General features: G+C 40.6%; 1 long non-coding RNA gene across 3 annotated transcripts; it reads right to left on the reverse strand.

The window, feature by feature from the left end:
• Nucleotides 1-7,377: 7,377 nt before the first annotated feature.
• Nucleotides 7,378-11,999, reverse strand: LOC121073889. Of its 3 annotated transcripts, none has more exons than XR_005821993.1 (4): nt 11,600-11,999; nt 11,291-11,409; nt 9,090-9,233; nt 7,378-7,676 (listed from the first exon to the last, which is right to left on the reverse strand). It is a non-coding gene; the product is annotated as an uncharacterized LOC121073889 (long non-coding RNA). The 3 variants fall into 3 exon arrangements; XR_005821992.1 differs by having other exon boundaries at nt 11,274-11,409; nt 11,600-11,998; XR_005821991.1 differs by lacking the exon at nt 11,291-11,409 and having other exon boundaries at nt 11,600-11,995.
• Between the last annotated feature and the right edge of the window lie 12,743 nt (nt 12,000-24,742).

Genomic DNA, 24,742 nt, shown 5'->3' on the forward strand with positions numbered 1-24,742 from the left:
GATGGATTTGGTACATGATGGATGAGACAGCTCAATCATGGAGGAGCTCCTCCTTTCCTCTGAGCAGAGGCATGTCCCAATGATACAAGAGACAAGAATGTTCCCCAGAGGAAACCTGCCCTCAGAAATACTTGCTCTCCAGACTGGCTTGAGGTAACTGTTTCACCCAAGGCAACACTGAAGAGGAGAGAGGAAGAGAGAGGGTCAACATCTGAGCTGTACCCTTGGAGGTACGGCTCCCTCAAGGAGCACTAGAGAAGAATGCTTTCGTGAGCAGGTCACCATATGTGATCACCTTCATTGAGGGCTTTGGCCATAAGTCATTTGCTCGCTTGCCAGCTGCGTAAGAGCTCTTTATGGGCACTGAGTCTGAGCCCCTTGGGCATCTGACCAGGTTTATTACTTCTGATACACTCGCTGGAGGTGCACTGACCTTTACACTGGAGCATGAATTCTCCCAAGGCAGCTGCTTTACACCCTGCCACACATTACCTGCATTTCAAGAGACATTTGTAGCACAAGTGACTTCTGCTTTACTAGAAAATAACCTTTTGGTTTCAGCACAATCCATTAAAAAAATCATCAGGTAGTTTGTCCAACCCATAGGAAGGATGTGAACAAGAGAGGAGACACAAGCAGAGGAGCCAGTTCTGACAGGGGGACTGATATCCTTTCTTTTTCTTTGCATGTTCTACTGACTTTGGTGAGCAGCACTGGAAAAGCATTTTGCAAAGACATGCTGTTTTATTTGGAAGACCAGAAAAAAAATAATAATCTGCATGATGCAAGGATATATACTGGGCAGAAAAGCCATAGCTCTGTGCAATAAATATGGAAACAGAGGTGAGTAGAAAAATCCTAACTTTTTTGCTAAAAGACACACAAAGAGCCTAAAAGCATGCAAGGCAGAAATGCAGTAGCATCACAGAAAACATTGCACTGAGAAAAAAAAAACGCTCCTTGGCAAGAGCTGAGTGCTCATCTTCCTTTCATTGGAGCTCCAGTTTGGAAATAATGTTATACTTTGATGTAGCGTGATTGGTGCAGACATTTAAATTAATATTGACAATCAAAAAAAGTCACTACATTCCACATCTGCTGTTCAGGAATGAGACTAACAAGAAACTAGATGTCAAGAAAGAGAAGAAGGGAAGGGGTAGCACAAGAAGTTTTCAAATTTACCTTCCTGGGATTTTTTTCTGGCTGTAAAACACGAGACTACAGTGAAAGTCTCAACATTCCCTTATAGCCACTATTAAGATCTTTACCTGTCTTGAGAAACCAAACAGTTGGATGTGGCCTGGGCAAGTCAAGAGCTGACCACCATCAGAACAGGGACAATACTACAGATCATGAGATCTCACTGGTTTATCATTGGGCTTGCCCCTTGCTGGTTCCTCAGTGCTGGGCAAGCCAAGACACTTTATCCAGTACGTATTAGTCATCAGACAAAAAAAACAAAACATAAAACTCCTAATTTGTGGGAAGGAGGCAAATAATGTCCAAAACATCTACTTCGAAACCAATCTGTTGCATACCACTTCAGTATCTGGTCTGTAGTAGGGTACATCTACAGAAACTCCCTCTGACTTTCATATCTAATTTTTTGGGCCACCTCACTCTGTCGCCATTGTCTGTATGCTATTCAAGCACATAATGAAAATACTGGGTAATTTTTTTTACATAAGGGCTTCAATCAGAATTGCACTGGGGTGCCTGTAGATTTTTATGCCATCTATCAAAACTGGGGGTGATTAAATGTGTTCACTTCAAAAAAATAGGAAACAGAGATCTCAGAAAGATTAAGATATAAGGAAAGTATATGTTTTCCTTTACTTTTTAGTTTTGGTTACAAAAAAAAAAAGAGTTTGAAAGATTTTTGAAGAAGAAAATAAATCCACTTGTTAATGAAAAATAAGGGGTCTTAACAAATTTTTCAAAATTGGAAATATATCACATCTTCTAACCAACTGTAATCCTAGTATCTTTTTTATATTAATTAATAGATGTTTCAAGAAAAACACTGAAAATGTGTCACAACTATGAGCATGCTGCTTTCAGGAGCCTCAGTTCTTTACTTAATACACTAGCAAAGTATTAGTTCATGCTTCTGTCTAAGGATAAAAACAATGCACTCAAAAAGTAAAGGAGGATCCTGTGGAAAATTCATTCTTGCTGTGCACTCTATTTTTTCATGGTAACCAGGTGTAGCTCATTACTTTAGGCTTACACAGTAGTGGATATAGGTGTGTGCAAGCATCCTTGTTCAAACCTGCCCTGCTGACAAGCAATTTTAACACCCATTCATTTTCTGCAAAATGACTGCATTTGTAGTAGACCTTTCTATGAGAGCACATGAAACTTTTTACCCTTTTCTTGCCCTAAAAGTGGGCAAAAGGACAGAACCAACTGAAAACAGTGTCCATCACACTGAGCATCATGGGCAGATGGTTGTTAGTGGGAGAAGGCATGTTCCCCAATCAGCACATTGCCTTGTCTTGCTTTCCACTGTAGCATGAAGGTCTACCCAAAGAAAATATTTTCATAAACATTCATCAAGGAACCGTTGTATACATTTTGCCTAGTGTAACACTGTAATGCATGACTACTAATGAGGATATTTCTGAATTTATGCTGGCAGGTCTTCAAAGATAGGTGAGACCAAGACCCCAGGAAGTCAAATGGCTTTGTGTAAAAATCCAGCCAAGCACTTGTTCTGAATGATTTTAAGCCCTGAAAAGCTTCAGTGAGCTGTGACAGAGAAACAAAACATGACTAAAAGCAGCAACATCAATTCCAGGTATGTTCTCGAGCAGCATCAAAACCTTACCCTGAGAATTGACACAGCTTGATACCCTTTCAGTTGTGGCTATGAAGCCTGTTGCCTAGACAATATTAATTAATCCTGCTTAACAAATAATGGCAGAGTTGCTAAGTGGCAGTCACAGGTAATACTTAAAATAAAAATGTGTTGAGCTTGTTCAGCTGTGAAATACTATTTCTTACATAAGATTGTGACGTAACGTTGATGATCTGATCATATCTTAGAGGAGCTGTTAAAAAGGTATTATTTCCTCTGAGGCAGGGAAATAGAGTCCATTCCATGTAAATCAGGCTCAGATCTTATAATGTAGAGAATTTCAGTGGAAGCAGAAAAAATGCATTTCCAAATTGGAAATGGACTGAATTTTCTCAGTTTCCAATAAATGGATAGAATTTCAGACAAAAATTCAGTAGAATTTCTGACAAATTCAGCACTTTTTTTTTCTTTTTTTTTTTTTTTTTTGCCACGGAACAATAAAACCAGCTTCTTTTCACTGTTTTTTTGTTGAAACATTTCAGTGTTTGTCATTATAACTGACCCATTTTAACTGGTAAGCAACAGATTTCCTAACGTGACAATAAATTGTGACAATAAATGCAACAGATTTCCTAATGTGACAATAAATTAGTAGGTTCTTTTACAGATCAGACAAAAGATATAAAATAATCCAAAATGTAACCTGACATTACTGTACAGTAAATGATCTTGGATATTCTCAATAATCTTCAGTCTATATCAGATTTTAATTTTTCATTAAACTATAAAGGGTCTCTGACACTCAGTAGGAGGATTCTGGGCTTCTACATGCCCATAGGGAAACTGAAGAGTCACCGCACTGGGCCACCTCAGCCCTTGCAAGTGTACCTACCCAACCCTGCTACACCAAATCAGAGACTTGAGGGCAACCAGCAGCATCGGGCAACCAGGGATCTGCCAGTACTGAAACTAAGGGCAGGAACCTGCAAAGGAACAGCAGTAGCTATTTTTGGAAAGTTGGCCCACTGGTCAGCTGCTTAAATTTGGATTTATAAGAGTTTGCTCAAATTACTTATATGAGCATTTAATTCTCTAGCAGAAAAATAAATCTGAATTAAATACTATTTTAAAATTATCCCATAACCAACAGTTATTTAGTGTGAACTTTTTGTCTTTATTTCCAACACAGCTGTTGGGTTGTCTTGGGAGGATTTTGAAATGCAGATAATTTCAGTCTTTATGTAATTCAGAAGCGGAAGAGCTATCTGAGTTTGCTTTCAAAATCAGGAAACAGAGCATGAAGATTTTTCCCCTAATATCTGCTGTTTGTACTGTTTAACCTCTGAGAAACAAAACTCTGTAACCCTGCTTTCTACTAAATGCCTCTACACACAGTGGTCATCTCTTTCTACATGTTATAGCTACAGTCACCTTAGTTTGATACCTTTTCAGACTGCCACAATATTTGAAACTGAGATCAGAAGTGAAGAAAGAGTTCCTAGGCCACCTAGGCCACCTCTTCTTCACAGAATCATAGAATCACAGAATATCCCAAGCTGGAAGGGACCCATAAGGATCATCGAGTCCAACTCCTGGCACCACACAGGTCTACCCAAAAATTCAGACCATATGACTGAGAGCACAGTCCAAATGCTTCTTAAACTCCGACAGGCTTGGTGTCTTCAATACAGTTATTTTCGGATTTGCAGAATAATCAAGAGTCAGGACTTCCTCAATGCCTGTTAATGAGGTTGCTACATAGTATGGCAGATCTCACCATTATGCCTTTTTGAGGGTCCTTCGGGAGGAGTTTAGTGCTTTCCTTTTTTTTTTTTTTTTTTTTTTCTTTGAAGTTGCATTCTTGTAACAGATTCTGATTGCACTTGAACAAGTTGCAAGGGCTTCGCTCCTTAGGCATTGGTCCTTGGGAACGGAGATAGGAACCACCAATGCCAGTTCAAAGCCCAGCATGGCTCAACTGTTCAAATGGCACAACACTTCAAGGTGCTGCTGCTTTATTTACTTTCCAAATTCCCTTCTGGATTGAAGTTCATAAGCCCCTCTCCTTTTGGAGCACACCCCAGGACTGCAGCCTTCTGCAGCAGTTCGTCCCCTGTATCACCAGACCCGCACTCCTTCCTAAAGCAGCTGGTTGGGACATGCAGCATTGCGCTCTGACACACTAATTTTATTTATTTATTTATTTTTTAATAGTGATTATTTTGAAACACATTAAAGTACACCAATTACCATTCCTCCTCAATATTTCCTTGCCATGCCCTACCCTCCATCTGGTCTGACTAGTCTGCTGCCTCCCCGGGGGGCAGATTTTTGTTTTCTCCTGGGGGACGGGACAGGCGTGGAGGAGGGAAACATCTATTTCCAGCATATTCTTTTAGAAGACACTGTTGACTGATGCTTTGAGCCTTTTAGCACAAAAAGATGTTATCCTGGAAACCATCAGAGACAAAATAGAAAACAAAACCTATTTACTTAGGGTAGGTTCTTTATGGAGCAGAAAAAGCACAAAAGGTGTGCAGAAATTCTGTAGTGATTACAAGATCTCTCAAGACTTCTCCATGCTCACCTCACTGGAAAAAAAAATGCTGGAAATCCACTAATTGAATTTGCAATCAGCAACCTTAGGAAGTGAGAATCTGTGAGGCTGCATTTACGGATGGCCATCTGATTTATATGTTGTCAGTAGAGGAAAAAACAGGTCTTTTTTTCCACATCAGTACTGTGATCCTTTATACTACTGAAGACCCTATGCCTACCTAGGCCTAGTTAAATATCATGCAAAAATCCCACAGCAAAACTCTTTCCCCCAGCAGAAGTAACCTCCAGAACAGGCTTGGCAAGCCCTGGCCATAAGCACATCTCCTGCAATGACTCCAGTAAAAACACTGGAGATAAGTGACAACCTCAATTTTATATATACTTGTGCTTTAATCTGCATTTCCTCCTTCAGTCATATGTGGTTGTTCTTATCCATCACTATTTTCCATGAGATGCAGGGGAAACACCAGCTTCATCCCAAGCTAGCTGGGGATCAGAAGCTTTCCTGCTGGCCTGGTCTCCGGCTCATGTTCTCAGGCCAGGAGGATCCAGGATGTTCACATTATCATCCCTCTGCCAGGCACATGCTCCATTTGCTTTTCACACAAATGAAAGACAAATGAGGGAATGGGTAAAATACTGTACTGAAGTTTCAACTAGTTCTTCCACAATCTGATGAAAGAAAATGGAATTTTTCCTTGTTTAGAGGAAAATCTATGGAGCATGTGAGCACCCCACCACAAGTGCCAAGTTAATATCTCCCATAACTACAAAACTAATGTCAAAACATTTAACTAAAAATGGGACTTCAAAAAGCAACTATGGCTTAGCAGAGCCAGGGATTTCTGTATCTACAATATTTTGGTACTTCTGAAAGCATCTCTGGAGATATTTTGATAGTGATGTTGACAGCAATCATTCAGGGCTCCCCCACAGAGCCAGCAAGAGCTTTGTATCACATAGTAAGTAGGTACCAAACACATAAGGCTTTTCAGATCAAAATATCACTTCAAACAAGATACAGAAGAAGTAAGAGCAGATAATGGCTCATCAATAAGCCAAGATAAATGATCTCTCAGACTAAATTTTAAAAGCAACAACAGGACAAAAATAATCAAACCTTCCATTTCTTAAAAGAAAGTTTTGTGAATAGAGAATTAAAATCCCCCAGATTCCTCTTTGGGGAAGATGATTTCATCTTGAAAGTGACTCCCTCAGTCATACTCAGTTGCAAATATTTCTTAGAACTCTCTTTAAACCTTTTATGCAAACAGCAAGCATTTACCATGATCCTCTTAAAAACTTCCTTATTCAACAGCTGGGTCCACAACACCAGCGATTGCATCAGATTTGACATTGGTGAAGTTGCACATGCTTTGCATAAATTTCTGCTGCAAATATCATATGCAAAGTTTATGTCCTTTACTAGAACAAGGGACAGCTATTTTAGCAGTACTTCCAGTCTCCATCTTCAGTATGGTGCAATGGAAAGATAGATACAAAGCCATTGCTATCCTTAATTTGTTAGGCAACTGAAAAATCAACACAAGTTATTAAATGTAAAACAGCACCTTGGGACTCTCAGTAAAGTGAAATAATTTGAAACACTTTTCTATAACCCAATATCAGATTTAGAAATTAATTTTGAAAAACAGAAAGTCTTATCTGCATCTCCTGACTTTACAAAAATGGACAGGGAAGCTTATTAGAAAAAGTTCCCGTGACATTTCTATCACTTCTGCTTTCAGTCATAGTAAGATACTAAAGAGCAGCCCATAACACAGATTTTTTACTCCTCTCCCCCTTACAGACCAGGCACTGGAGGATAGACTGAGGAAGTATTTGCTTCAGCACCTTCATACGTGTTGGTTTGAGAAAAGATTAGATTTTGAGAGAAAAGATATACTATCCCCAAGCACATAAAAAATGTTTGCTCATTCTCAATAACTACAAAATTTACTGGGACAACTGGAAGCCAGAAAAAAAGATGTAAATTTTCTTAAGTGTCTAATAATTTGTATTTATTTGCCTCTAGCTCCATTTTCACAGGAAGTCCCTTCCTTCAGAAAATAAGTTACATTACTTTGTGATTCAGTGCATGAATGGGTAGGCAGCATGGGAGATTATGAATAAGATTCCATATTATTAAATGGTCATAAATGCACCCACTTGAATAAGGCTTTGAAAGAGCAATCCGTCATCAGATTTTAGACTAGTCTAGATTTGCATGACTTGCATAAAGCCAGCCCCACCTTCAAGTTCACAACCACTCTCAATTCTTCTCAAATCAGGTCAACTTCTCCTTACTCCACTGTTGCTGTCAAATCGAAAATAACTTAATTATTAAATGAAAGCTTTTGGTTTCTTCACAATATCCCCTTCTCATTTCCCTACCACAATCCCTGTTTCTTGTAAGCCTTAGGGCACAGATTCTAACGTGATAAATAGTAAAGTGCACCTACTTGAAAAATGAGTTGCATAAGTAATCTTTTCTGAACATTTTGCTTTCTAGCTTACTTTATTCAGCCATTTTAACAGTTTAAATTTAGCTAAAATCCTGCAGTTTCTTCTTTTACCTGCAGTAACTGTCCCAGCTTTTGTTCTCCTTTACAGAGAGGAGAAAATTCACAGAAATTTAACAACCCAGTAAGGACTGAAGCCAAAGCTGAATGTAGTTTTTTGTTCAGCACTGGCCTGCTGGTAAACCAGTCCTTGATGTAAGCAGTGTGGAAATTTGTGTTTTTTCCACTTTTGTTTTCTATTTTCCAGAGAAAGCTGGTATAATCCAGATTGGTCTAACCATGTCCAAGTCATGTTTGTTATCAGGTGGTGAAGATGACCACCTGGAGTCTTCTACAGGGGTTCAGGGGTCAGGCTTGCTATCTTGACTGCTGGCACTCTCACCTGCAAGTCTCACAGCACACTGCAGAAGACTTTGATGTCAGCTGCACAGAGTGACCACGACACACATCGTACATTAGAATAATGAAGACTCTTTTCTTTTTAGTGAAATGGAAAGACATCCTTCATGAGTAATAGAAAGCTATCTAGGAACTCAGCTTTTGTTTGAAGTACTTATAGCCATGGAGCACCTCCTTTACATATGTCATATTATTATTTAGAGGATAGGCATTTTGTATGTGCTTGGCTGGAATTAAAACCCTTATGTTAATGCTCACTTAACAGAATAACTGCTTAAATTTAATAGACCAGCAGAAGTTGTTAGATTATTTTTGAGGTATGTTGTTATTGCAACTAGCAGTGACTTGGGCAAATGCTTTGTGCATAAATTGAGATGCAAAAAACAATGAACACAATTAGCAGTTGTGGGATCACAGGATTACTTGGGTCGGAAGGGACCTCCAGAGCTTGCTGGTCCCACCTCCAACTCAAAGCAAGGGCAGCTCTGGAGTCAGACCGAGAGTCTCAGTCCATGTCAGGTTTGACTAAGGTGCACCTATTTCTCAGGAATGTGTGTGCCTTTATTTCTACCATAAAAAATATTACCCTGCCAAAAAGGTTGTTCTGGTCTTCAAATCTATTTTTAACATGGGATATGATGACTACTCCTAATAGAAGGGGAGAAGGCAAATGAACCACAGATGAGAAATTTAGGTTTAAACAAAGATTACAATCAGAAATGACTTCAGTGAAATCTGGCCATTGAACCAGAGATCCTCAGCAGACATTATGCAAGATCACATGTATATGTGCATTTTTGCATACATACCTGCATGGTAAAGACGTTATCCCACAAGCAGGAGTGTGCATTTATGTGTGGCGAATGCAGCAACACACAAAGGATCTGGGGCGGCACAAGTGGTGGGACAAAACTGATGTCTGATTCTTAAGCTATATAGTGTTCTTTACTGCCCTGGTAAAGCAATATCAGTTGCAAAACCAGTTTAACTATCTTCTACTTATTGCATTGTGAGGTAAAAACTGGTGTGCATCATTGAATCTAATTGTAAAAGCTATAATAAACATCTTCAAGTTTTAGTCTTGGTAATTTGGAATAGGGTATGACTAGGGATTGTTGTAAGGAATAAAGTAAAGTTTATGTTTAAAAGAAATATAAACCTGTTAAGATAAAAAAATCAGTATTATGGAAATATATGGCTTTGACTCTGCTCCACAATGATATCAGAAGTCAAAACAGGTAAAATGAAATCTATTTTTAAAATACATATTAATATTAACTGAGATCAATAATGGTAAAAAGTCTGTGAAAGGGTAGAGCTAAGGTTTCCTTGGTTGAACTTAACACTTAGATAAGCAACACAGCATTTAACTCTCAATAACTTTTTAAAAAATATTTTCAATCTATATAAAACACTTAAATCATTAGCCAAGTTTTAATTCCCTGCCACACCATTAACATAGCCCTTAAATGAAAAAGAACTATTTGCAGAAAAAATAATCAAGCCTTTTCAGACGTTCTTTTCAGACATGGTAGGCCGCAGCCAATGCTACAGAAATTCACTTATAATTTTTTTCAAACTTTTCCTGGCCTTTTCTTGATCTCATACAAAACCACCTTTAACTGGAAGTTTATTTTGCTTAATAATATTGTGTGTTGAGTGGACTCATGAGTAAGAATTGGACTTGTGAAGCCACATTCATTCAGAAATGGGAGACACTCCTCCCCTTCCCTAGAAAATATGAGGTTGTTTTCATCTCATTTCTTCGTATTCTGGGAAGAGAGGAAATGTTTCCGGATGGAAATTTTTGGACAAATCTGTCTTTTGTCAGAACTTTATATTTTCATGGAATCAAGCCAATTTCAACTAAACTGTCCTAGGGAAATATTTCTCAGGTCTAGCAAGAAACTTCTGGTCAAAACACAGCTGAGACCTCCCCTCTTTGCCCCATCTTTTGGATAATGTAGACGTTTCCTCTTTTATGGGTGCTCTCAGACAAGTGTTCAGGATACGCTTTTGTAATGTCTTCATCTTCCTGGTAAAGGCATTAACTACCAATATGATCGCTGTCACAGGATCACTAATTCCTTCCTTGGTTTTTCATTTAGTTGCTAACTGGCTCAGGAAGATAGCAGGCAAGTGGACAAACATTGCTTTTATTCTTCCGATGAACAGACTTGCCTTCTCATGCTGCTATTTAACATCAATAAATACTAAGAGCACCTGGAGCCTTTCTTTCTGAGAGCAAACCACCACACTGTGGAGGTCTTCAAGACCCACCTGGTTTATCTCAGCTTTCCCCCCCCCCTTCCCTACCCTTTGTGACTAGCTACAAATGGCTCTAGGAGTGTTGGGGGGCAGGGAGACACGGTAGGCTGCCAAGCCTGGCTCACCCACCTCCCGAGGGGAGACGTGCCCTTGAACAGAAGAGCCGAGAGCCGTGTCTGGAGCTAAATGATGCTCACATCAGTTTTGTAAGAGGTCAGGGAAATTTTTGGAAAAAAAAAAAAAAAAAGGCTATGAATGTCATAGAAGGAAAGCCTGTACTACAGCTATTAGGGCCAATTGGCTGAGACAGCATCGTCTGGACAGGACAGCGTACTCCCAGACCCATTATGCTCTAAAAAGAAGCGCTCTGGCCAAAATCAGACTGCACCACTTGAATAATGTTTCTTAAATTATCATAGAAAAAAGATGTTTAAAACAGTATGTGTAAGTTATCAGGTGTATGGAAGCCTAAGCAAAGGCTAGAGACATTTTATACTGCCTTAAGTGAACTGGTATAAGGGGAAAGCTCTTAAAATTCATTATACAGGCAAAATAGTCATGGCCAAGCACAAAAAGCTATGCTGAAAGCACAGTAAAAGTGCTTCTGGGAAGAAAAACAAATATATTTAAATTAACTAGGTTAAAAAAAAAAAAGGCATTTGTTTTTTCTAGACAATTATGGTAGCCTTTCTTACACAGACTTATGAAAGATACAATTAAGTGACCTGTCAGCTGTTTATACCAAACCCAGTTTAGCCATATGTAGCACATCTGACACAGTTTAGGGCACAAGATCAGCATCCGAGCAGCACAAGCTTATGCAGGTCACCACGTCCTCCTCCTCCCCTTGTCCCCAAGATCCTGGTGGAAAACAAAGAACTGAAGTGCCACGAGGTCAGACCCATCCTGTGCCAACACTGTCCAAACACAGAGCAAAGCTCCCCTGCCGTGCAGCAGCAACGAAGGGGACCTGATAATATTTGTTCAACAGCAAGTGGAGGCTGCCTCAGGAGGAAATGATTTCAGAGGTATGAGAAACGGGAATACAAACCAAAAAAGCCCTTCTACATGATGTTGTGGTCCTTGGCACTGCCACCAAGGAGTGACAGCGATGCCACAGTGTCATGGTGGGAGGCCACAGTCAGAGGTCACAGCAGCATCACAACGCACATGAGGATCGCCCCAGCAAACCCACAGTATAAGGGGATCTGCACCACCTTCTATACACATCTCATAGGACATCCAGTACAGGACAGCAAGTCGAGCCTACCCGCCCAAGGGTCAGGCAACAGGCACATGCGGTCCAGGCAACATAGTGAGAACCAGAAAAGAGACCTGCAGCGTGCCACCTCATAGCAGTGCAGCTGATCTCAGCAGCCATTAGCAGCTCACAGTGCACCTGACAGCCTAACCACAGAACATGTGTGGATTTAAATTAAATTTGAATCACATACATTGGTTTCTGACAGCTATTCCAGGTGCCTGGAGAAGGCAGGATGTGGGCAGAAGAGCCGAATTCCCTGCTGCCTGCTCCTCTTCCCCTGCTTCTCCTCACTCCCCTCTCCTCCCCCAGAGCTTTCAGCAGGCACAAAAACTCAAAAAGTTTCCTAGAAATGCTGTGCAGAGCATACACACATCTTCACAGCCAGCTTTCACGCCTCAGCTCACCGCCTTTCAAAGAGTGCCACAACCACTCTTGACAGTGGCATCGATGCACATCACTGCAAGTGACAGAGGAAACCCAGAAATACCTCTTTTCAGGATGGGGATGTTTTGGAAGGAAGTTACAGGAAAGGGTATTGCATTGTGAGCTTGTTCGTCCCGTACTGCCAGGGGATATATGTTGTTAGACATTGCCATATGGAAAAGCCGTATCTTGAGTCTGTAAGTGTTGACTGGCCAGTGGCAGTCGGGCAGGCCTCGCAAGGACCTGGCCAATGTGTTTACTTCCACCTGGGGCTATTGTTCATTAAACGCACTTATGCATAGATTTCTTCCATATTTAAATACCCATAGCTTTGTCCCTTGCTTGTGTGTTAATGGGTAACTGCCTGAAGTCAAGAGTAGTCAGAAGCGGTAAGTGCTTCCGCAATTGCAGGAGAAATATCTCGTCAGCCTTGTGCTAATGGCTGAACACACTCCCAAATGGCAGCCCCATGTCGTCAGCTCTCCCACCTCTACTGTTCATGCAGTGCTTCATTAATTATTGCTATTTATATTGTCATGGTGACTGGAGGCCTCTGCGGGGAGCAAGTTTTGTGGTCTAGAAGCTAAGAAAAACACAGACCTTCACGTGAAGGGTTTCCTGTTAGATAAAAGGTAAAACACAGAAGAGAAGCAAAGCATCAGTGGCACGGCATTGTGTAGAGGGAAAAAAATGACAAGGAGGCAGAATCGAGGATGGAGCAAAAGGAGAAATGCAAGGAAGAGAAGTAACGGAGTGAGGAAGTAAGGAGGCATCATAGGAAAAGGAGATAAAAAGGAAACAGAGTAAAGGAAGGATGGCAACAGAAAGACAGTCCAGGAATGGGGAGAAACAGAGAAGGCACATTTGGGCAAACAACCCCTGAGCGCGAGCAGCCATCAGAGGACAGCAGACGGTGCCCAGACTCCTGGCTGTGCTCAGCCAAGGCTGAGGGCAGCCGGGCAGGGAGCACAGAGGGGGGATGCAACCCTGGCTGCCCCGGCTGGGTCCTGGGACAGGTTGGCGGGGACGCCTCATGTCTCCGCTTCCCTCCCACCCTCCCCCTTCTCTGCTTTCCATCTCTTTCCCCTACTTTTCATTTTCTTTGTTTTTCACTACCATTCCCTATTTCCTTCCAGCCCTTTTTCTATTCCCCCACTTTTCTTGACTTTTATTTTTCAGCCTTTTTTCCCTGCCCTTTCCCTTCCCCCTGGCAGCAGAAGAGCCCAACTGAGTTTTGATCACTTTATCAAAGAGTTTTCCCCCCAGAATGGTGCCAGCTCAGTTCTGACCAGGAAAGTTAGACCGCAACAACCTCAAGGAAACAATTTAGAAGTGTCACTCCCAGCAACAGGGAAAAAAAGTAGATGATGTGTTTTAAATTGTGGGTGATTTCTCTCCACCTGAGGGTGCCTGTAGTTAGGTGTTCAGTTCCTGCAATGCTGAGCTTAGGCGACTCGCTCTGCTCCAAGCTCATGACCAAAGTTGCCAAGGGGTTTGAAGGAAAAGGCCAGTTTAGCTTTTTACAGATGCATTTCTGTCAGAGATTAACTAAATGTGCTTTTGATAAAATCAACATGAGGGGCCCTGAGCATTGCAGACATTTTCCTATGAGAACAACAGATGTTCCAGCTGCTGGGAACATCTGGAAGAGCTCCCCATCTCCCAGAGCAGACCTTTCAGCACCACCAGCCAAGATAACCATGCTATGTGGAGCTTCCAGGCTGAGGCACTGCTCAGGGTCTTCAGGAGCACTGCGTCAGCAGGTGACATCTGTAAGTGAGCCCCATGCTTTTGTCATCTCCTATGTTACTGAGGCACGTGGGCAGCAAAACCACTGGAATCCGCAAGTCTGACCTCTTTTCAGCTCACTTGCAAACCAGTTGAAAGAGACTTGCTAAAGAGTGCTGTAAGAAAACCCATGTTTTTGGAGTCCCTGTGCTCTAACCTAGGGCATAAGGGGACACTGATGTTTAAATGAGATTTGTGGTGAGTGTGGTGCATTGTTAGAAGATAACTGTCACCTTCTGGGCTCTAGAAGAAGCTGGAAGAATTACATGGGGGGGCTGCATAAGTAGATGGAAAAAATCATTATGTGTTACTGGTGGGAAACCACATCAGGCTGGGGAGAAATGGCTTCTTCCCCAGGCAGCCCTGCAGAAGACGGGAACAGGGTTAGAAGGACCCTTGGTCTGAAAGAACGTGGCCAGCCTTGAACCATACAGGTCAGGTACAAGAGGGAACAACTCTGTGATCGTTGCAGACCACTCGCACTAAGAGAAAGGTTTTCTGTTATGAGCCCAGTTAAGGGCTGCTTTGCACTGCTGGCCACTGAGTTCCTACACCATGTAAGGGCCAGCAGCACTCACTTTGACAACCCCAAGAAATTTTCTTCCTAAGGGAAGGAGGCAAGCCCGTGGTCTACCTCCTGTCTGATCCAACTACTACTACTTTAGGAATCCAACCTAGCTGTGACTCAGAAGACCCAAAAAGGAACCATTTTTCCCCAACATACTCAGCAGACAGAGCTGTGCACCTACAGAGCATGATTCAGAGAATCTCAGATGTCTAAAGCACTTTGATTTTTGGAAAATCTTCCCAATTTGCCTGTAATAGTAAAGCTTGCTGTAGCTGCCTAAACTATCTATGGCTTTAACTAGAGGACAGTGGGGAGAAATAAGGACTGAGTCACTTGGTAGCATTGGAATAAGATGAAAATTTCAGGACTACACCTTAAATAACCTAAAATAGCAACTCCTCTGGCTTTTAGAGGGTTTTGAAAGTATAGAAAAACTGAAAATTTGGTTAACCAAAAATTTGGTTAACCAATTTGTAAAAGCAGAAACTATTTCTGTCCTCTCAGATATCAATGCTGTCATTCAATCAGAAAGAAACTGTCTAGAGTAAAGCATTTTATAACAAAGAGTGTAATCACATCATAATAGGCCAGAATTGTGAGAATGCTAATAAAATAAAATGCCTTTGGTTTGCAGCCAAAAAGGTGCAAAGGGGAGACTAGGAGAACTTTGTGAAAGGTATGCAAGCTTAGACAGCAAGAAGCTACATTACGATGCTTGAAAAGCTTTTCATAGCCATGTCTTCGTTCATCTAGCTCTTGAATAGTTGCTTGCCACACTTGTTTCAGCATTTTTGGAACAGCAGCAACAATCTCATTTCTTTTTTAATTCCTGGACTCTGACATTGCCTCATAATTACTAAGGGAAAATAAATGATGACTTCAGAAAACTGCAGCTGTGCAGACTAACTGTTTTTCCATTTGCTTCTATTCTGGTTGAGACACAATGTTAGCACAATAGCACCTAGACGTGGCAGAGACTGCAAGCACTAGCATAGGACAAATGAGTTTTTTTTTCCTTCAAGTACATTAAAACAAAACCATTTAGTAGCCTGCACTAATTCTAGCTGTCTGGCTTCATGTTATTTGTCTATCATAAATTTTCACACCACCATCCCCTGCATTTCCTAAATGAGAAGTACTATAACACAATATATATCGTAAAGAGTATGTATGCATTATAAACTAAAATCCAAATAAGCACCAAAGGGCTTCTAATGATGAAACTTGAAATGGTTTTGAAGACTATAGCATAGTAGATTACATATGTTATATAATTCAGTACTCCTGACTCACTTCATTTCTATGCACTGCATATATTAATAGTCTGAATTTAAAGAAACTATAACTTTCACAGTTGATTTGTCTGTCTTCTGTGAAACATGAATCCTGAATTTCTTTCTTTTACCAGAAATAGACATTGGGTTCTGTCCAATAGACAGCTTAGGTGTGCATAAGTAAGTTTGGCAGCACAGGGTATGTCTGAATCTAAAGCCTGAAACCCATTCATCAGAAATTCCTAGTCTCACTCCTGATGGGAAACCCTGTTTTTTGGTATGTATGCAGTCATTCCACACACACACACACCAAAAAGAAAAAAAAAATCCCTATTTGCTGTTTCATAAACTTAAATCCCCAAAAGAAATACCAAAGAGTGGCTTCATTTTAAAACTGATGATAGAGTAATAAGAAATCCTTTGGTAGCTCACTGGTTTAAAAGCAGGAGAAGTCATTAGAGACCTGAAGTAATTTAATTCCATCATATTTTCTCTTGGTTCGGTTCTCCAGGTTAGCTGTCTATGTGAACCGGTGCTATTGACTGGACTGTTCTTTCTTTAGAGCAAAGATTTGGCAGTTGAATTTCTTTCCATAGGCACAGTTTTGCATTGTTTTTGATGTGACAGCAAAACTCAGCACATCACCTAAATTGATCCAATCTCAGCATAGCCTACTATCTAGTCTGCAGCAGAAGGCAAAAGATCTGCTTGGAAAAAAAAATAAAGACAAAAACATGAGGATGACAAAAACACAGAATAGTTTCTACAGAAGCTGAGAGATGATGTAATGTAAGAGTAGTTAGTTAATTTGGAGGAAACTGGGCTGGTGGGACAGACTCATAAGAAAACTTGGGCTAGAGGGGACCTCAGGAGGTCCCTTTCCAAGCTCTAGTGAAAAGCAGGTCAGCTGTGGGGTCAGACCAGATTGCAAAGGGCTTGATCCAGTCCCATATGACGCAGGTATGACCAGATGGTGTTTGGAAGGTGACTAGTTCAGGAGTAGTCACTGTTTCACACAACACAGCTTGAGAGCTATTCAAATCATCTGATGTAATTTTAAAGCAAAAGGACGAGTTTTTCATAGAACCTATAAAATACAGAATAATTTGCAACAATATACTGGGGAATTGTAAAATATAAAAGATTTATTGATTAGTCATATTAATGGAAGAAAGGTTATTCACTGATTACAAACTATAAATAAAGGCAAGTCAATACGGTCGTCATTATTCTACAGTACCATATCTTCTGGTAGTGTATCTCCTAATGTGCCAGCAAAATCAGCCCAAGTGACAATAAAACATCAACCCTGGGATGTGAACAAAAGAAAAATCCTGATAAGAATTGCTGGCAGAAAGAAGCTACAAATTCAAGTATCCACAACATCTTCTGTTCTGAACTAAAAGCCACTTTCAAGGCAGAAATGCAATACCTAACACCCTCACAATATTTGTGTTTTGAAGGGGTTTGGTTGCAAGGATACTTCTCTACTTGTTAGCAGACAAACCCTGCTTGGATGAGAACAGACCCCAGGACCATACCCGAGGGAAAGTCCATTTTATCTCTCCAAGTTATTATAGAACTTGCATTAGCTCACACATTAGCTCACACAAAGCTTTAACAAACATATATTTTTAAGGGCTTAGCGTGTTCGCAAAAGTATTGTTTGTGATGCCTGCCTATAAAACTGTGCAAAAACCTGCCAAGGGAAATTTCAGAAATATTCTGAGTCATCTCCATCGAGGTCATGAAATGGAGAAAGCCTTTGAAATGAATTACCAGTTTCTGGAACGGCGGAAGTGACCAACACCCGCCACACACACACACAAACACACACACACACCCCAACAACCAAACAAAGTCTTTCCCATCACTCACTATTCTTTTCCTGTCATTGTCACAGAACCACATTGAGTATTGACTCAGGCTGGCTGTATTGATGAGAGAAAAGACTGCTATATACAGCATGTCAAAACTTGGCATTTCTGATTTCCAGAGAATTTTGATGCTTTCAATTTGCATTCAGTTTGGTTTTGTTGTGATTCAAGTAAAATAGGCTTTCAAGATTTCCCATAGACTACAAGTTCTGTTGAAAAAGATTCAGAAATGCCAATATCAGGAATAAAAAAAAAAAAAAACAGTGACTGGGATCAGCAGCTCTTGAAATATTGGTTTCATCATTTTGTTGCTATGGCCATGCAGTAATGATGCAACTCTACACTCTCTCATAACAAGACTTGCTACAGAAAAAATAGTAAATTAACTTTCCTGTTCACATTCATGTGTCCATCTACATCTCACAAAGTTAGATCTTTTGTAATATAGATCGAGAAATTGTATGTTTTCACATACAATTTAATGTTACACAGTATCTATATATCACAGGTTTCCTGATTAAAATATATTTCATATACCCCTTTACAAAGATACTGAACCACCTTCTAACAACATTCCCCCAGTCTTAATAGATATAAATGGGCTGACAAAATTATCCACTTTTCAGTAGTTGCATGGTTAACTTGCACACAGAAATTAATTCCATTGTCTGTGAAGCTAACAGAAATAAGCACCTCGGAGTATATGAAAAAATGAATTAACCTTCTGAGCACCACATACATATTTATAAAACACTAGGAACTAAATAAAATGCTTATAGGAACTCATTCCCCCAACATGTGGAAGGTAACAAGAGCAGGGAAAATCATTTAATTCTTTAATTTGTTCAATGCTTGAGCATATCCTGCTTGAATACACCTACTTTAAATATAATGGAAATAAAATTATCACACACCAGTAGCAACACAGGACTGTTTACCTTGAAAGAGAACTTTGCAAAGCTGTGGACTATTATCTTCTGTTCTCCTCAGTGTTTTGGCACTTACCTGGTGACTCACTGATTATACATGTAAACATGTATTAATCTATTATATCAGAGTGTATGCAAATAGTGTTTCTTTTTCTCTCAGTTGCCATTAAACACAGCATGTAAAGGTCACTATGGCCCTAGAAAAAACATCCAGAGATCTGCCCAGGCCTGTGGAATATCATGAGCATCATGTAATCATATCAGAGTTAAACTCTGCCTTCTAGAATAAACACTTTTAAAAACTTTTTTTCAAATGTAAGCAAAGTTTCCTATGTTTCTTCTTTTCTATAAACTTTAATGGCAGCTATAAATACTCTCTCCTGGCAACTCATGATTCAGAAGCACTATTCATCCAAACATTATCTTGAATATTTGACCAGGGTTAACAGTCAGGTAAGAGCCTGAAGACACTGTGCTTCCCCAGTACAAGAAGAAAACAGAAATTAAAGAGTCGGGATTTGCTCTTAGATCTAAACACAGAAGGAAATATCTGCCTTTGCATTTCTTCTTCAAACTGAAAGTAAATCCTCACACACACAAAAAAAAGAAAAAAAAAAAAAAAAAAGCACCCTTTGGAGATATGTGACCGCCTCAGCTTCAGCTATACTGAGCTCCACACCAAAAAAGAGCTGGGAACAGGGACAGGCTACAAGGGAGGGAGACTTGGAACCATGGCCCCTGCCGCAAGGATGGTGCCAGGAAGGCTGCAGCTCACTTTGGACTGATACTTGTAAGGGATGTCAAGGGCCACAACCAGAGTTTCAACAACTACATGAGCAGTAAAAGGCTGAACAAGGAAAATGTAAGTTGATGTAGATGGGAATGAGGTACTCAATGTCTTGTCTCACAACTCACCAGGAAGGTCTCACAGGCCTCCAGGCTTAGAAACAGGGCTCAAATCTACCAATGGTGCAAGAGGATTGAGTCAAGGTTTCTTGAGAAAGCTTGGTCTATACAAATCCATGGGACACGGTAGGTTGCGTCCACTGGTGCTGAGAGCGCTGGCTGGTGTCCCTGCAAGGCCAGTCTATCATCTTTAACATGTCATGGAGGTCAGAGGAGGACCCAGACAACTGAAAAGGCAAATGTTACTCCCAGTAAATGGTTTACCCATCTGCAAAAAGGATGAGGAGAATGGGAAAAGTACAGGTCAATCATCCTCACTTCAGTCCCTGGAAAGCCATGGAGTGGGCCCTCTTGGAGCACATTTCTGGGAATGGAAAGGAGGGAAACCAAGGAGACTGGGAACAGCATGCCCTGACCAACCTGATTGCCTCCTGTGCTAAAATGCTTACATTTGTGAATGGAGAGAGGGCAGGGATGTTCTCCTGTCTTAAAGGATCCATTCCTGTCTCAAAGGTTTCTGTGGTGGGGTACCACAGGGTCTGTCATAGTCTTTAATATCTGTATCAGTGACCTGGGAGAGCAGGCAAAGTACTCAGCTGTCTGAATCCATGGGTGAGAAGATGGAATCAGGCCCTTCTCAGCAGTGCATGGCAGGGAGAATAAAGACAACCAGCATAAATCGGAACAAGAGATATCCAGACTATTTTAAGGAGAAATTTTTTGATCACAAGATCAGTCAAGCAGGGGAGCGAGTTGTATAGAGTGGTTGCCTCATCTTCGCCCTTGCAGGTCTTGAAGACCCAAAAAGATAAACCCCCATGAATCCTGGTCTGAATTTAGTGTTGACCCTGCTGTGAGCCAGAGAGATCTCCCAAGTCCCTTACACCTGGAGCAGTTCTATGATTTACTGGCATTCAACATAATTTATGACCAAAGCAGGCAAAAGTAATGGATTTTACCTGAAAAATTTTCCAGTTCTTAAACTACTATTGTGGCAGAAAATCTACTGTGACTACCAAAGAAGAAATTCCAGATTTTATTTTCATAGAGAAACTACTCAACTCTTTGAAAGTCAATTTTAATTCTGGTTCCAGAAAATTTCAGTTAAATATACTTAAGGAAAATGTATTTTTCATAAAGCTCCAGCTGCAAAAGCAAAAATATATATATATTTTTTGTTATCAGTTCAAAGTGTGTGAATGTATTCATGCGTTCAGATAGAAAAGACACATCCCTAGGCTTTGGAAAGTTAGCAAAAGGAAATATGTTGGACATAACAAATTAATCATTTTTTTAGTGAAATTTTATTTTCAAAAAAGTGCAGAAGGGTTGACTGTTCTGCCAACTGGCACTAAAAAGGAAGAAGAATAAAAGGAGAAAAAGAAAAAATGCAAGCATTACACAGCGCACAGCAGCCATTGAACAAATTAGCCCTGGCCAAAACTCTGATGATACAAAGCTGAAGAAATATGTACAGTTTAGCACAATGCAAAAAAATATTTCAGCTCTGTGGATCTGCCCTACCAAGCCTTGGACCAGCAGAAGTCCCACTTGTTCAACAGATTTGTTGTTTATACACATGCTCTGATCGGGCACAGAAGATTTAGTACATCATTGCCAGTACATCCATCTTTCTAACAGTCATATGGCACCCACAGAAATCTTTGCAGAAGAACCATTTGCTAGAGGAACATTGAAAAAAGCTTAAAATGGCATTGATGCATCATTGAGAGCTTGACTTGAGACCAAGTTGTTTATTATGCTGCTTTTGTAAAAGTGTTCTATTTTAGCTGAGTTGCAGTCCCGAAATGAAATTATTTTGGGTGAATGAATGGTATCAGCTAAAATATCTTCTTTACTTGAGTTTATTTTAAAAAGTTTAAAACCAAGGAGTAAGCCTGACTACCTCAGATATCTAAAATTATCTGACATATAAAATCTAGCCAGATCTGGGGACAACCTCAGGAGACCTAGACAAACAATAAAATCCATTCAAGGGTGATGGGGCATCCCCACCAACCGGGGCACCATCCCACCAGGCCTGAGTGGGGTGAGTAGAGCAGCCAGGGTCACCCACAGCCTGGAGCTTACCAGATGAGCCCATAGAGATAGGGAAGGCTGGGATGAGCCTGTGGTGGGGAGCAGGGCAGCGCATGGTCCAGCACAGGTGAAGGACCAAGGGTGAGGGCCCGAGCGGAAGTCAAGCTCCCGAGCAGAGGTGGAGGAACCCCCTACACATCGCGCAGCTTTCCCTGACCACATCACAGCAGTCTGGTCCAGGGCCATGTGCCTGCACTTCATTTGAAGCGTGTCCCTGTGAAACACTCTCCTGTCTGAAGTGCAAAAAAAGTCCTAGCATGGAAGTTAGGAAATCCTAACATTTCAAGTGTTTAACCAAATTCAGTCATGCTGACATTAACTTGAAAAATGTTTTTCAGATTGACCTGGAACTTCTTCCAATTTGTAAGAAATCCATTATTCTTTCAGCTATACTAATAAACATGCTTTCAGTGGCAACATCTTGTGGATTATGTTTGGAACACCTGCATTAGCATGGCTGCGCAGCAGTCCTTTCCTAAATGCCGTGCCAATCCAAGCTAAATTACAGCTTAGACTAGTTAATTGAAAGGAAATACAATCCCATTCCTGGCTGTGCAATTTTAAATACATAGTTCAAGTGAATTAGATGATTTAAAAATAATGGCTTAAAACAGAACCAGAAAGTTTAAAACAGAACCAGAAAGTTCAACTCTTTCACAATTTTTTAAGCAATATGTCAGCATCATAGAAAAACTGCAATCAGAAGAATGATTTTGACTTGAATTTCATTTCCTTGAGCAATATGTTGTAATGTTTCATTCTGTAACACTTCCTGTTAGAGTAGCTAGTATAAATCACCTTCATTTTGTTTATACTGTGCACAATCAACATTTTTCATACAAAACAATTCTACAAATGGGATTGAAAACAGGTGGATTTCAGTTTATTTCTTGAACTAAAGGCAATAAAACTGACTCATAAAAAAGACAAAATAAGAATAGCTTGGTCATCTCCATGGTCTTAGGAAGTCATTTCTTTTACATCATGCCTAGGTCAAGGGAAAAAATATTTAATTCAAGCAGTTATTCTTGACGACTTTAGTAGGAACAATAGGCATAACTGAGTCCAGTGGCGGCTGCTACATCTGCAGCCTCCTTAAATTAAGATCTGTACAGAGAAGTGGTTTCTAAAGATGCTGTGACCAGGACTCCTTAAATATTTTTTTATTATTTTTTAGAGATGAGAAAAAAAATCTAAATCCGATGGAGCACCATAACCTTCCTGTTCTCACCAGCTTCAAACTGGGACAGTTTTTACTTGAGTCCTGAGGCAGCAGCAGACAGTCGCTGGCTCTCAGGGAACTGCTCTTCACCACAGCCATTCTCAGCAAGGAGGGTTTCTTTAGCAAGTAATGAGAAATCCTTGCCGTGAACAGCTTGCCGCATACGTACACAAGGCAAAGCCTGGGTAGGAAAAGGATATTTTTGCTCTGTTTTGTGAGTCAAGAACATCAAGGCAGGAGTTTTGACAGGCATGTCCAAGAAAACCTGGAAATACGTGTCAGCATGAAGCAGAAGGAGTATCTTCATTTTTTACTTATAGACTGCAGAACTTGAACTTGAAAAGCAGCTCTGGAAATAAATAAATAAATAAATAAATAGTATTGTCTTTATTGTCTTGAATGGAGTTCGGCCTGTGCATCCTATTTCCTGACACAGAGGAAAGTCCACACCACAAAGCAGATTCCAGTCACCTCTTATGCTACCACCTCTGTACTCACCAGAGCTGGCTGGGGGCTTATCTAATTGATTTTTATGTATTTACTTTTTCTTAATATTCCTGTACAAAAGACATGGCAGAACATTTCAGCACATAATTTTAGCTCCCTAAAAATCTACTTAGCTTACTTAAGAGATCAGCAGAACAATGACAATGGATTTGAGGCCAAAATATGTTATAGCCCCAATCAGAGCAACCTTTATCAGGAAAGGGATTGATTTTAGAAACAGATATTACAATAGCAATTTGGATAGAAGTGACACAGCACCACTGTTCATGCTGGGTGGGAGGAGGGTACAGCACACCAGATGCGCTCACATTGCCCAGGGAGGCTGTGCCACCTCCTTCCAGAGGAGTTTTCAAGCCCCAGCTGGCCGGTGCCCTTGACATCCTGGTGTTCCCCCAGAGGGGGCCTGCTTTGAGCAGAAGGCTGGACCAGAAGCCTCCTGAGGTCCCCTCCAACCTGAGATGTTCTGTGATCCTATGTTGTAGAAACAGTACTCTCTGCAGACATCAGGAAGCAAGCATGGTATGTCATCGATCTTTGACATGATTCAAAGACTTACTGAACCTATGCAAATATATTTCACTGCCAGAGATACGATCCATGAAATCTATTACTATCATCACACTGACCACATGAATGGTTTCCTCATACTTACACAACTGGTGACTTAGCAAAGACTTGCGCACCATAAATTCATCTCCATGAATGAAATACCAGTATTCCTCTATTTTTCCCATGACAAAACAGTCACTGTTTAAATTTGTTAACCTATGCTGTAATGCCATGTGCACTGCTGTTGGTCATGCAGCCATTAGTACTGTGTTAGTTGTGTGTCCATTTTCATTGCAACTGGGGAAAACAAATAGCTGTATAAAGGTCAAATCCTGTTTTGTGATCCAAGTAGAGACACTTGCTTCTATTGATTTAACTAGCTTGATGCAGAAGTGTGATCTGAGGAAGCCTTCAAAAAGCACAGAGAAAAAGAAATCCTGAAAATGCAACCCAAAGGATCCTGGTCTCTGAGAGCAGAAGGAGCATCCCATGTTGACCATGGTGAAACAGAACTTGGCAGTCTGTCTCGACAGAGACACGACTATGCTGTGAGCAACCCTGCTGCGACTCCTGTAAGTGGTCCTTCACCCACCACAGTCCAGCTCAGTGAGCACTCAGCCCTAAACCCATGGCAGAAATGCTCAGTGTTCAATATTTTTGTTAGCACCAGTGGGTATTTTTGCAAAATTATTAAATTCTGTCTCTCTGAGGATCACTGCTTCACTGCAAATAGCAAACTCATTCTCCATGATAGAGATGAGCAGAGAAGAAAGAATAATGGCATGTC

Source organism: Cygnus olor, chromosome 8 (genome assembly GCF_009769625.2).
Source record: "Cygnus olor isolate bCygOlo1 chromosome 8, bCygOlo1.pri.v2, whole genome shotgun sequence".
Taxonomy (NCBI): domain Eukaryota; kingdom Metazoa; phylum Chordata; class Aves; order Anseriformes; family Anatidae; genus Cygnus; species Cygnus olor.